The 11,774-nt window shown below is 38.3% G+C and overlaps 1 pseudogene; it reads right to left on the bottom strand.

Moving 5' to 3' along the window:
• On the bottom strand, nt 1-3,861 carry LOC133802545 (probable galactinol--sucrose galactosyltransferase 1; annotated as a pseudogene).
• Nucleotides 3,862-11,774: the final 7,913 nt, after the last annotated feature.

The following is an 11,774-nucleotide window of genomic DNA, read 5'->3' as shown; positions in this document are numbered from 1 at the left end:
TTTATATACAAATTAATCTAAAAATTTATAGATTAAAATAACAACTATGAATTTCTTTCTAAAATCATCCTTGAAACATGAAAAATCACATTATAATACACCAAACATGAAAAATTATAACTAGATTTTTATTGTAGTGTACATAAATAAGTTTATTCACAATTGCTACAATTGGAGCAAATCTCACTCCATTGGACAACTCCTTCACTGGAACCACAGTAAACACTTCGTATTCTCTTGATTTTAGTGTCACTGGCAAAGATGCATCCTTGGGAAGATACACTACTTCTCCTGCAAATTTATAATCAAACAATTTCTATCAGTTTAAAAGCACTAGTGAGTGAAAAATAGTGTGTGTGAGATTGAATGCAGCGAGTTTCATTGGCGAGAAAATAGCATTCTTGAGGCTTCACTATATTTACCAATTCTTGTTTATTTTCCACATTTAATATTGATTAATTCTAACAAGAGATTCATTAGTTAGAATTAGTAGTTAGTGAGATCAAGTTTTGATAACAAACATACCACCAAGATGGGAGAATATGACAGCATCACCACTCCAGTTGTCATGAGCCACCTTGTGCAGATAATTAACATCTCTGGCTCTAATAACCCCAGTGACTGTGCCTGGATGTTCATCGTGGATAAGGTTCTTCTTCCCAACCTTGCACCACCGTGCTCCCTGGCAGTTGAAGGCTCCAACAACTCCAGAAATTGCGTTCATGTTCCAAATCTTCAGAAGGCTGCAAATTGTTGCATAAGTGAACTATTTTTAGGAACATGGGATTGAATAACAATAGGAGTAAAAGCTCTAGACTAGAGTAGTCTTGGAGTACCTTTTTCCATCTCTGGCAGGATCAGAAAATAAACAATCCCTTGTTGGTCTTCCAGGTAGTCTAGCCCTCAAGATTGAACCATCAGGAAGAATAAGCTTCTTCAGAAGATTGAAGTCATGTTGACCAGGCTTATCACTGCATTGGTAGATATAATTGATATGACAACCATTTCTTCTACTAAGTGTTTGAACAGGAAGACAGAATGTAACCAAAGACAATACCTAACATAGATAGCACATCCTCCTACTGCTCGTGCTGCTGCATGGTATTCCGCCATTGGATGCAGGCTCTAACATTCGGAAAGAAACGCAAAATGAGAAGCCTAACATATTAAGAATAACACTACTTAAGGTGAGGGACTCGAACCTCAGACATTGTGGCACAAACCACATGGCTGAACGTTTGAGCTACCACACTTGGATTTCGTGATAATAGTTTTCGAAGCTCACATGAAACATATCCCAATCAGGCTGCATGAATTCACCAAGGAAAACAGTGTTGTAAGCAATTGATGCAATATGAATTGTGTGTGAGGCTGGATCTCTAGGCCAGAAATCATCTGAAGCCCTTATAACCGCACTTCGTTTAGCACTAAAACAAAATCAAGAAAGGAAAAAGCATAAGTGTCATGCCACCTCAGTTGCAAACAAAAACTGAATTCATGAGAGCTTAGCTACCTGTATAAACCATCTGTGTTATGACTCACACAAGAAATAATCCCATTATCAGGAAAGTTTCTAGCAATAGATGCCTCCAATGCCTGATGATATTTTCTAGCCAGTTTCACCCTTCCACCATGGCCTGCCCCAAGAGTCTCAAGAATGTTCTGAACATCAACTTTAACAAAGAGTGTTCCATTTCGGTAATTCCTGGTCTAACACCACCCCAGTAGCCTGTTATTGCATGCCACACATAAACATGCCTGAAATTTCATCAAAACAAAGTTAACAAAGAGTGTAAATTGACTGAAGTCCAAGTTGAACCATCATTTCAAATCAACAACTCTTACTTACTTCAATGCATGTTTTTCTCTAATATCAGACACAATATGGCGAAGACCTAAAGCTGGATCCTCCACTCTATGACCCTCTTTGCCATCTTTATGAAATTTGTGGTTTTCTTTAATATGTGTTAACCTGTTTGCAAAGTTGAAAGATAGAAAGAACTTAGCAAGAAGCTCAACCAAATAGCACAAAAAGAACCCAGCACGCCCTCTAAATCCACATGGAAAAAATGTGATGAAGCAGTCCATGAAAATCCACATGCTAGAAAACTTGCTAAATAGGCCACTAAATCATATTATAAAAATCATATCTACCCATGAAATTGTATACATTTATGTTCTTTGCAATATCAAGCAAATAATAAGATTTCTAACATACATTCTCAAATAAAACTCATTCACTATACACTACTACAATAATAATACACTTATTATTAGTTCCGACAGCAAGATGTGTTCCACACTGAGCCCAGCCCACCCGAACAGACATTGTCATCCATCCCTAAATCACATAACTTAGTTACCTGTAAAACAAATGCCATAATCAAAGTTAAATACTATCTGCTGTATATATAGATAAACCAGATCTGTAACCATTCAATAGTAGATATTGTTTGGCCAAGTTAGATCTGTACATGCTAATCATTTCAAAACTCAAATCAAATATCAATCCATTTTGTTTTCTTTCTGTGGTTAGTTGTATCATGACACGATATGCCCTGAATAATTCAGATACACTTGCTAGTTAATTATTTCTTTGTTTGAAAATTCAGTTTTTGTTGACAAATTTGGGATGGTTGTTACCCGAGACTTTAGGATATAACTAAGGGCAGCTTCTACAGCCCAAGTTAATTGGCCTTATCTCGTAGATAGATTGGATTGTACGTATCTATTCCACTTGTTTTTATCTTCTAGATTTTAGTTAATTATGGTCAGATATTAATCTTATATGTACATGCTTCTATTGTATGTAGTATTCAAGTTAAAGAATTTGTAGTGTTTTCTTCTTCTTTCTCCAATACTAATTCTTTCATGTTTTCATTCGACGAGACAGTTTTAGATTGGAATAACAGATGTATTTAGCAAGTGATAATAGTTTTGTATAAATGATGTTTAGAAACATGAAGAATACTGTGTAATTTGAAGTCTCTTAACTTTTTCTTTCTCTTTTTTGTCTAACCATGATGTACTTTCTGGTCCTGTTACTTTTTTTTTGTCTCTATGCATTTATATCTTCTTATTTGGTGACATAATTTTGATATGCCTTACTTAGCCTAGATGGGAGGGTCACATGAAATGTAATCACAATACAGATCAAAAAATTAAATCAAACTCTAAAACTTGCTCAACAAATGGTTGGAATGAAGATCAATCATTAACTCAACCTTATAAGCTTATAACACAAATATATGAATTAATGAACCCATTCTGTCAAAACCTGCACCGCCCAACCCAAAACACACATACGTACATACCTGATATGAGAGAGATAGAGCATCTGAGAGAGAAGCTATTTTCACCAAAAACTTTCCCCTTTCACATAAGAAAAACAGAGAACAAATTAATACAAAAAAAAAAGATATAGTTAAGAAATGCAAAAAAGAGATGAGTGAGAGACAGAGAGAGAGGGAGCCGAGAGAGACAAAGAGAGCAGAAATAAAAATGTTCAACAAAAATACAAACTTGAAAATGGAATAGATCTTGAGCTGAAATGGGCTTGCGTTCATGGAGAGATAGGAGAGCCCAGCCCTCTGCCCTGCCCCTGCACCGTCGAGCCCAGACCCGAGAACCCCCACCCGCCGTCGAGCCCAGCCACCAGTCGTTGTTGTCGAGCCCAGCCCCGAGCCACCAGTCGTTGCTGTCGAGCCCAGCCCCGAGCCCTCTGCCGCCGAACAGCCCGACCCCGACCCCCCTGCCGCCGTCGACCACCATTCCCCGAGCCCCTGCCGCCGTTGTTCCAGCCTAGCAGAGAGCATGCGAGAGAGAGGGAGAAAGGAAAGTAAGGATCGGGTAGGGAGGGAGGGAGAAAGGGATTTGGGAATTATATTTATTTTATAAATAAAAATCAGAATATATTATTTAGATAAAAAAATGTGATTATAAAACTCCCAATTTTATACTCTAATATTATAAAAAATAATTTTAAAAATCACATCTATACAAATTTAATTTAGATAAAAAAAATGCTCTTTTACTTAACAATTTTAAGGACTTGTTTTGAGAATCCTTAATACTCTTTTAGGACTCGCAAACAATTTTATTTAGATAAAAATGCTCTTTTAGGACTCGCAAAGAAAGTCCTTAAAAGTCATCATTCCTAATTTTTCAACCCAAGTGTTTTTAGGACTCGCAAAGCTAGTCCTAAAAGAGTATTAAGGACTCCCAAAGCAAGTCCTTAAAATTGTTAAGTAAAACACTCATTTTTTAGCTCAGATTTTTTTAGGACTCGCTTATTTTTTTAGGACACTCATTGCGAGTCCTAAATTGTGTTTTTTCAGGACTTTCAATGAGTGTCCTAAAAACTCTATAATTATTTTTAAGGACTTGCATTTATGTGCGTGTCCTAAAAAAGTGTCCCGTAAAGGGTATTTTGTAGTAGTGCAAAGCTAGCTTAGGCACGAGATTGCTTGGGGAAAGGCTTAACATTGTTTTGGGTAGCAGAGGTATCAATTTCTAGCCTTAATTCTATATGTTTTCTCTGGTTTTAGTTGAGTTTTAGAGTTTTGAAAAATAAAATATGAATTTGGGGATTTTGTGGGGTTTTGGTCAAGTTTAAGCTTAGGTTTTGTTTATGTTGAAGTGCCGAGTTGATTAAGAACTTTGTTTTTGGGATTTGGCTATGTTTGATTGGGTTTTTGGCTTGAAGAAAACGGACGAAAAACTGGGTTTTCATGTTGAGTCCCGACCCTGTCCTTGGGGCGTCGCGACTCTCATGAACGATGGGAGATGGAGGTGTTGAACATCCATTTTGAGCCGCGACGCTTGTTAGGGCTGGTCGCGACACGAGTGTCCAGAGGAGAGCCCTTGGGCTCTATGACTTGGGGTGGGCCGCGACTTTTTTGCCTTGGGCCGTGGCGCTTGAAGGGTTTTTGAGCCTCAGGAAGGTCTTGAGTGCGGGAACTCAAACCTAAGGGCTTAAGATCGATTCTACTACCCGGTTTAAAAGAATTCAACATCTCGGAGGCTAGTACTCGGTCTAGAAGCCTTTATTCGCTCGTTATTGACGGGATTCTATATTATGCTTGTGACTAGGTTACTGCTAGGGGCTCGGAATTTGGATCGTGGTCGATGGTCGTTGTAACGTCCTCCTAATCCAGGACTGTTACACTGTGTACTTTAAATAGTGTCAGACTTGCTAATCAAGTCATTTGGTTATAAATGTGTAACTAATGTTAACGTCAAGAGTTAGGGTTAAAAAATTTGGTCAAAGGAACTGTTGACTTTTTATTTAAAAAGTTATGGGATCCCAAAATATTACAAACAACCGTTTAAAGGGGTGTATATACATCAAAAGTTACAACCGGCCGACCTAAGCGGCAAAATCAAGGATACAACCCTAGTTCCTCTGAGATATCCTCGGCTTTGATGGACGAGTGGTCGCATATGTACATGCTGCCACTAAAGCTCTCCAACTCATGGATTCTCAAGCTTTCTTTTCCCCTTACCTGCACCACGTAGCACCCGTGACCAAGGCTCAGCAAGAAAACTTAAACATGTGCATGAACAGAAAATACAGATTTCCAAATACTCATCTAGCATGCTCGATAGTAATAACCTACTCATGCATGCATACAATTACAAATAAATGGTCATTGGACCATTTTGGGGCCGTGGCCCTGAATAGTTGACCATAGAGTCAACTTCGGGGCCCTATGCCTTAGCTATGTTATCATAGAGTCACCTGGAGCCCTCGCCCTTAGCTCTGATTAACTAGCCATAGAGCTAGTCAAATGCATTGCTTTCCAACGAACATAGGGTCGACCAACGTAATAGTACGTCATTGATTTGGGCCTAAGCCCTTCGACCAGCGCGCAACGCGGTATTGCCGCCCTTGACTAATAAGTCAAGCCCTGAACCAGGTATTCAGATACAGATAAGCATACTTCAGACAATACAAGTATGCATACATATTAATCATATAACACCATCAATTAAATGCAAACATAGTAATAACCATGTTCCCTAATGGGGTCGAGCCCTAGCTACGCAAACCATGCGAATAATCACATAACACTTAGCCAGAAATGGAATATTCAAATATGTTTAATCAACAAGCGCAATCATAACTCAAACAAGTACATTCTCAGGGGCCCATGCCCTATTCATAATTATAATCAATTATCGGGCCAAGCCCTAATCACATATATCACGTATTAGGTGTAGCTTTCTTACCTCAAGTCCGAGTATAGCGTAAAATAAGGATGACCCTCAAGCATGATCCCGGTTCCGAGCCCCTAGCGATAACCTAGTCACAACCATAATATAGGATCCCATCAATAATGAGAAAATAAAGGCTTCCAGATTGAGTCCTAGCCTCCGAGACGTCGAATTCCACTAAACCGGGTAGTAGAATCGATCCCAAGCCCTTAGGTTTAAATTCCCGTCACTCAAAAACCACGGTGGCCAAAACAGCCCAGGCGAGCCGCGACTTGCCCCTAAGGGCCGCGACGCGCCTCCCAGGTCAGAGGCTCCCTCCTTAGCCCTGGGTTCGCTTGGGTTGCGGTGCCCCAAGAACAAGGTCACAACCTGACCCTGCGAACCCAGAATTTCTCTGTTTTTCTCCAGCCAAAAACCTACCCAAATCAATCCTAAAATAACAATTAATTCCTTAGACCAATGTCAACATAATGCCTGCATCAAAACCCCAGCTCAACACACTCAAAACTTCACCCAAAACTTAGATTTACAACATTGAGCCTCAAAGGTCAAGAACAACCAAACTTAAACAGAAAATCAAGGTCCAAAGCTTACCTCAACTGGCAACAATTCCCCCTAGCTGTAGCTAATCCAATCCCAAGTTTAGGCTTTCAATTCCCAAGCTTTCAGCCCAAAGATCTTCTTAATTCTCAAAGAATTTACTTAGAAAAGTTGAGAGAGAATGAGAAAAAGAGAGAGAGAGAGAGTCGGTTGGGTGAGTGTCTAAAAGAATGTTTGAGTGTTTGTTTTTTTTTTCTTAAGGCGTAAGTAATCTTAAGCTAATCTCGAGGCATGGGGTACCAAAAACGTCCTCGAGAGAAAAATGGTCAAAATCCCTAGTATTCCCCCCCAATCTTACTAACTCCAAATATATCCTTAATTACTCATTCCCATAACCCGATAATCCTATAATGTATTAACTACCCACAATACCCCTTGACTCGGCCTGAGCCGGGCATTAGGTCCCGTTGTGACTTTCCAGCTAACTTGCTCCCTAGGATCGTCTCGTGCCGAGTAACCCAAATAAATTCACATAATAATGTGGTCTCTCACATATATCACATATATATACATATATACAATTACGCCCATAACATGCCAAATTACGAAAATTGTCCTTCTAATAAGAAACGAGCCCACATGCATATTTAATACTCCTAAACATGCATATCTAGTTATATTATCATATAACTCACATAATCACATATTTATACACAAATATATCATATAAGCATATAATTCCATAAATTGCCATCCTGCCCCCTAATCAAGGCCCTAAGCCTTATTATGTAATTTGAGACGTTACAGTCGTTCTTATTATATATTGCACTTGGACCTGAGGTAAGAAAACTGCACCCGATCTGCGTTTAGGGCTTGGCCCAGTTATAGTAAATGATTATTACTATGATGAGAATGTTTTATTAAACATGTTAAATGCGCTGTGTTTACATGTGTTACATAATAACTGATTGTTTTTATATCTGATTGGGAAGCTCAGCTTATAAGCTAAGGATTCATCTATGTTATCTGATGAAGAGCTTGACTTAATAGTCAAGGACATATCTGTTTTAAGAGACTTGACTTATCAATCAAACGTTAAAAGACTCGACTTATCAGTCGAAGGTTAAAGACTCGACTTATCAGTCGAAGGTTAAAAGACTTGACTTATCAGTCGAAGGTTAAAAGACTCGACTTATCAGTCGAAGGTTAAAAGGCTTGACTTATCAGTTGAAAGTTAAAAGACTCGACTTATCTGTCAAAGCTTTAGGGACTCAACTTATAAATCGAGGGTTTAAAGGCTCGGCTTAGGAGTCGAGGGCGGAAATAGCGGGCTAAATGCTAGCCAATAGGGTCAAGCCAACCTGAAAGCGAGATATACGCTTGAATGCCCCTAGGGTCATCTAGAATGTTAAGCATCAGACTTGCTTGGCCAACTCTAGGATGGCTATCTGAGAAATTGGGCAATAGGCCCTAGTTTGACTCTATAGTCACTTATTTGGATTGATTTCATGTATGAGTAGGGTTATTACTGTTAGGCATGCTAATTATGAATCTGTGATCTGATAATGTACTGCTTATAAGCATGATTATGTTTTCTTGCTGAGCCATGGCTCACATGTGCTAAATGGTGCAGCTAAAGGAAGGGAAAAACTGGACCAGCCATGAGTTGGAGAGCTTCAGGGGTAGAGTGTACATATGCGGCCTACTCGTCCTCCACGACTAAGGTTATCGGTTTGAACTAGGGTTGGACCCTAATTTTGCCGCCTAGGTCGACTTTTGTATACATTTTTGGGTTTGTAACAATTTTAAACTATGTTGGGATCCCATGTATTGAAGTCAAACTCTTTTAATGGAATGGTTAACTTTAGATCGAAATTTTTAGTACCTAAACCTGTAGTTAGTTTTCTTTACATGGTTTAAGTCCAAATGATTCGTTAAGCGAGATAAGCACTATTTAAATTACACAGTGTGATGGTCATGGATTAGGAGGATGTTACAATGGAGGGGAATTTAAGTTCTTTATTCCTTTTTTAAACTCATGTTACATTCATAATAGGTTGTCTTGTCCCTACACTTCTGTTACACCAAAATTTCGAGAATAAATAAATAGGCTCGAAAAGAGTAAGCTCGAAAATAATAAGTGTTAGCAGTACACTTGTATAATTTGACACGATTACAGATATGTTACTAGCGCTCGAGCATGAGTCGCAGTGTTCGAGCCTGAGCTGCAGGCTGGAAAACACTAAGAATGCATCCTGTGCACGTATTGACGGATCATCCATTGAGCCAGGTGTTGTTGAAATCTGGAAGACTATTAAAATGGGCGGTTGAACTCGAACAATTCGAGATCACATATCACCCAATAACGAAAAATCAAAGGACAAGCCCTAGCGGATTTCATAGTTTAATGTACGAGAATCACCAACGAGGAAGTCATAACCCCAACCCGCGAGCTGCGGAGACTTTACGTCGATGGGTCCTCGAATGAGAACGGATTGGGGGAAGGAATTATCTTAATAACTCTGACAGGGAATCATTTTCACTCGGCCTTACGGTTTGGCTTCAAGGCAACAAATAACGAGGCTATATACAAAGCACTACTAGAAGAACTTCGGATAGCTTTCGAGCTAAAAGCGAAAGCCATCCACTGCTATAGTGATTCCCAGTTGGTTGTAAACCATGTCTTAGGAGAATACCAGGCTCGGGGAATCAAAATGGCAACTTACTTGGAGAAGGTCAAAGCAGTAGTCAGGCAATTCGAGTTCTATGCCATTGAACAAGTTTCGCGGGAGCAAAACTCAAATGTAGAAGCTTTGCCTCTGCTCGCCACAACTAAGGAAGCTGATACACTAAATGTGGTGTCGGTCGAGTTTCTACTGGTCCCAAGCATAGCTGAGCCTGCAAAAGAAGATGTCAACATGATCGACTCGCAGCCTGCCTGGATGACTCCCTTAATTGATTACCTCGAAACCAGGAGCCTCCCAGCATACCGGAATGAGGCTAGAAAACTCATGTACAAGATACCAAGGTACACTATCTTGGAGGGAAAATTGTACAGAAGGGGATATTATATGCCATTGCTAAGGTGTGTAACTCCATCTGAAGCCATAATTTTTTTTAGAAGAAATCCATGAAGGATTTTGCGTAGACCACACTGAGGGGCATAATCTATCAAAAAAGGTGATTAGGCAAGGATACTTCTGGCCTACAGTTAAAGCAGAATCGTTCGAATACACCAAACATTGTGACAAGTGTCAGCAGTTTGCTTTAATCCCGCGAGCTCCACCAACCAAGCTCACCATGATGAGCTGATGGGTGTCGTATGCCGTATCAAATTTAATTATTGATTTTATTAATTCCTTATACCAACTATTTCAGTATAGTGATAAATAAGGGTCAAACCTACGAGGACTACTATTCAATTTATTATTCAAAAGATAAAAATTAATAAAGAAGGGGATTTTGATTTTTAACACAAAATTAAATAACATAAACTAAAAAGCAAATAAAGATTGATATTTCAATATTAAGAAATAGTTAAAGGTTAATCTCCACCCTCAACAATCATTCCTAATCACTAATGATAAATATTATTCCAATTTCTCAATTAAACTATTAACCCCGCAGATAATGTTGAAGCAAACAATTATCACAGTCTCCCTATTATAAGTAATCAAGGCGAAGCGCTCAATAATTAACTCTTTTAGCTAAGCAATAAATCTATGAAGCATACAATCTATTTAACTTAGATAAAGCATTAAGTCCTATGGAGACAAGTTAATCTAGGCAATAAATTAATGAAGCATATAATTCATTTAACCTAGGTTCTATTTTTCATCACAATCAACAATTCTTTTGACATCACTATCAATTACAATTTATCACATACACTTAGAATCCTAAACTATTAGGTGGGTAGTAATTCTAAGATAACAATTGAATAATGTAAAATATTAATTAGTTGGCCACCTAACAAGAAATCACAAAATTCATAACATTCAATTAGAAAAATAGAAACCATTTAATATTGAGAGAAATTAAAGAATAATATTCATTATCAATAATCAAGAATTCATGTCTTGGGTTTTGAATTAACCCTTAACCTAAAAAGAACCTACTCCATAATAGTTATTATAATCACAAACATAATTATAATTAAGATTAAAGAGATTAAGGGAAGAAAATAAACTAGATTGATGAACAAAAGTAATGTATTCTTGTAGTCTTCTCTTTAGCCCTTTCTGAGTCTTTTTCTCTCCTAAAACCTAATAAAAACTCCTCCCAAATTAACCCTACAAAATCTTTTATAGTCTCATTTAAATTCTAATTAAAATGTAATTAAAAATCTGAAAACAACGTTGCAGCCCGCGTCCCAAAACAAAATATGTGCAAAATTGGTCACGCAGGCAGCGGCCTGAAAAAAACTAGGCAGCGCCCCAACTCACTTTTCTTCACAGTAGGCAGCGACCTGGAAAAATTGGGCAGCGGCCTGTCTGAAACAGAAAATCTGAAACGTTAATTCCAATTAAAGGGTCGCGACCTGAATTTTATAGGCTGCGGCTGTAATGCCCCGGAAATCCCTAATGCAGTTTAATGGATGGATTAGTAGGCCGGGAGGGCCATAACTGTTTAATTATGCCATTAAATGAATATATGCATGTTTATGTGAATTATATTATAATATGATGTTATATGCATGCATGTGGGTCGACATTTGATTATTAGGGTATTTTGGTAATTTGGCCTATTGAGGGCATATTTGTTGTAACGACCCAAATTCGCTAATAAGGCTTAAGGGCCTTGATTAGCGTGCCAGGAGGGCATGATGGGATTTATGTGTGATTTTATGAGTTAAATGCATGATTATGATTTAAAGTGTGTTATATGACTATTTGATTATTTGAGATGCATGACTATGTGTATTAGTATGCATGTGGGCCCTGACTGTGTTAGAAGGGCATAATTGTAATTTTGGCCATGTTGGGCATAACTGTATTGATATGTGATGATTGTTGAGA

Source organism: Humulus lupulus, chromosome 1, assembly GCF_963169125.1.
Source record: "Humulus lupulus chromosome 1, drHumLupu1.1, whole genome shotgun sequence".
NCBI classification, from domain to species: domain Eukaryota; kingdom Viridiplantae; phylum Streptophyta; class Magnoliopsida; order Rosales; family Cannabaceae; genus Humulus; species Humulus lupulus.
Note: the sequence above shows the minus strand (reverse complement) of the source record. Positions and strands in the feature narration are given on the sequence as shown.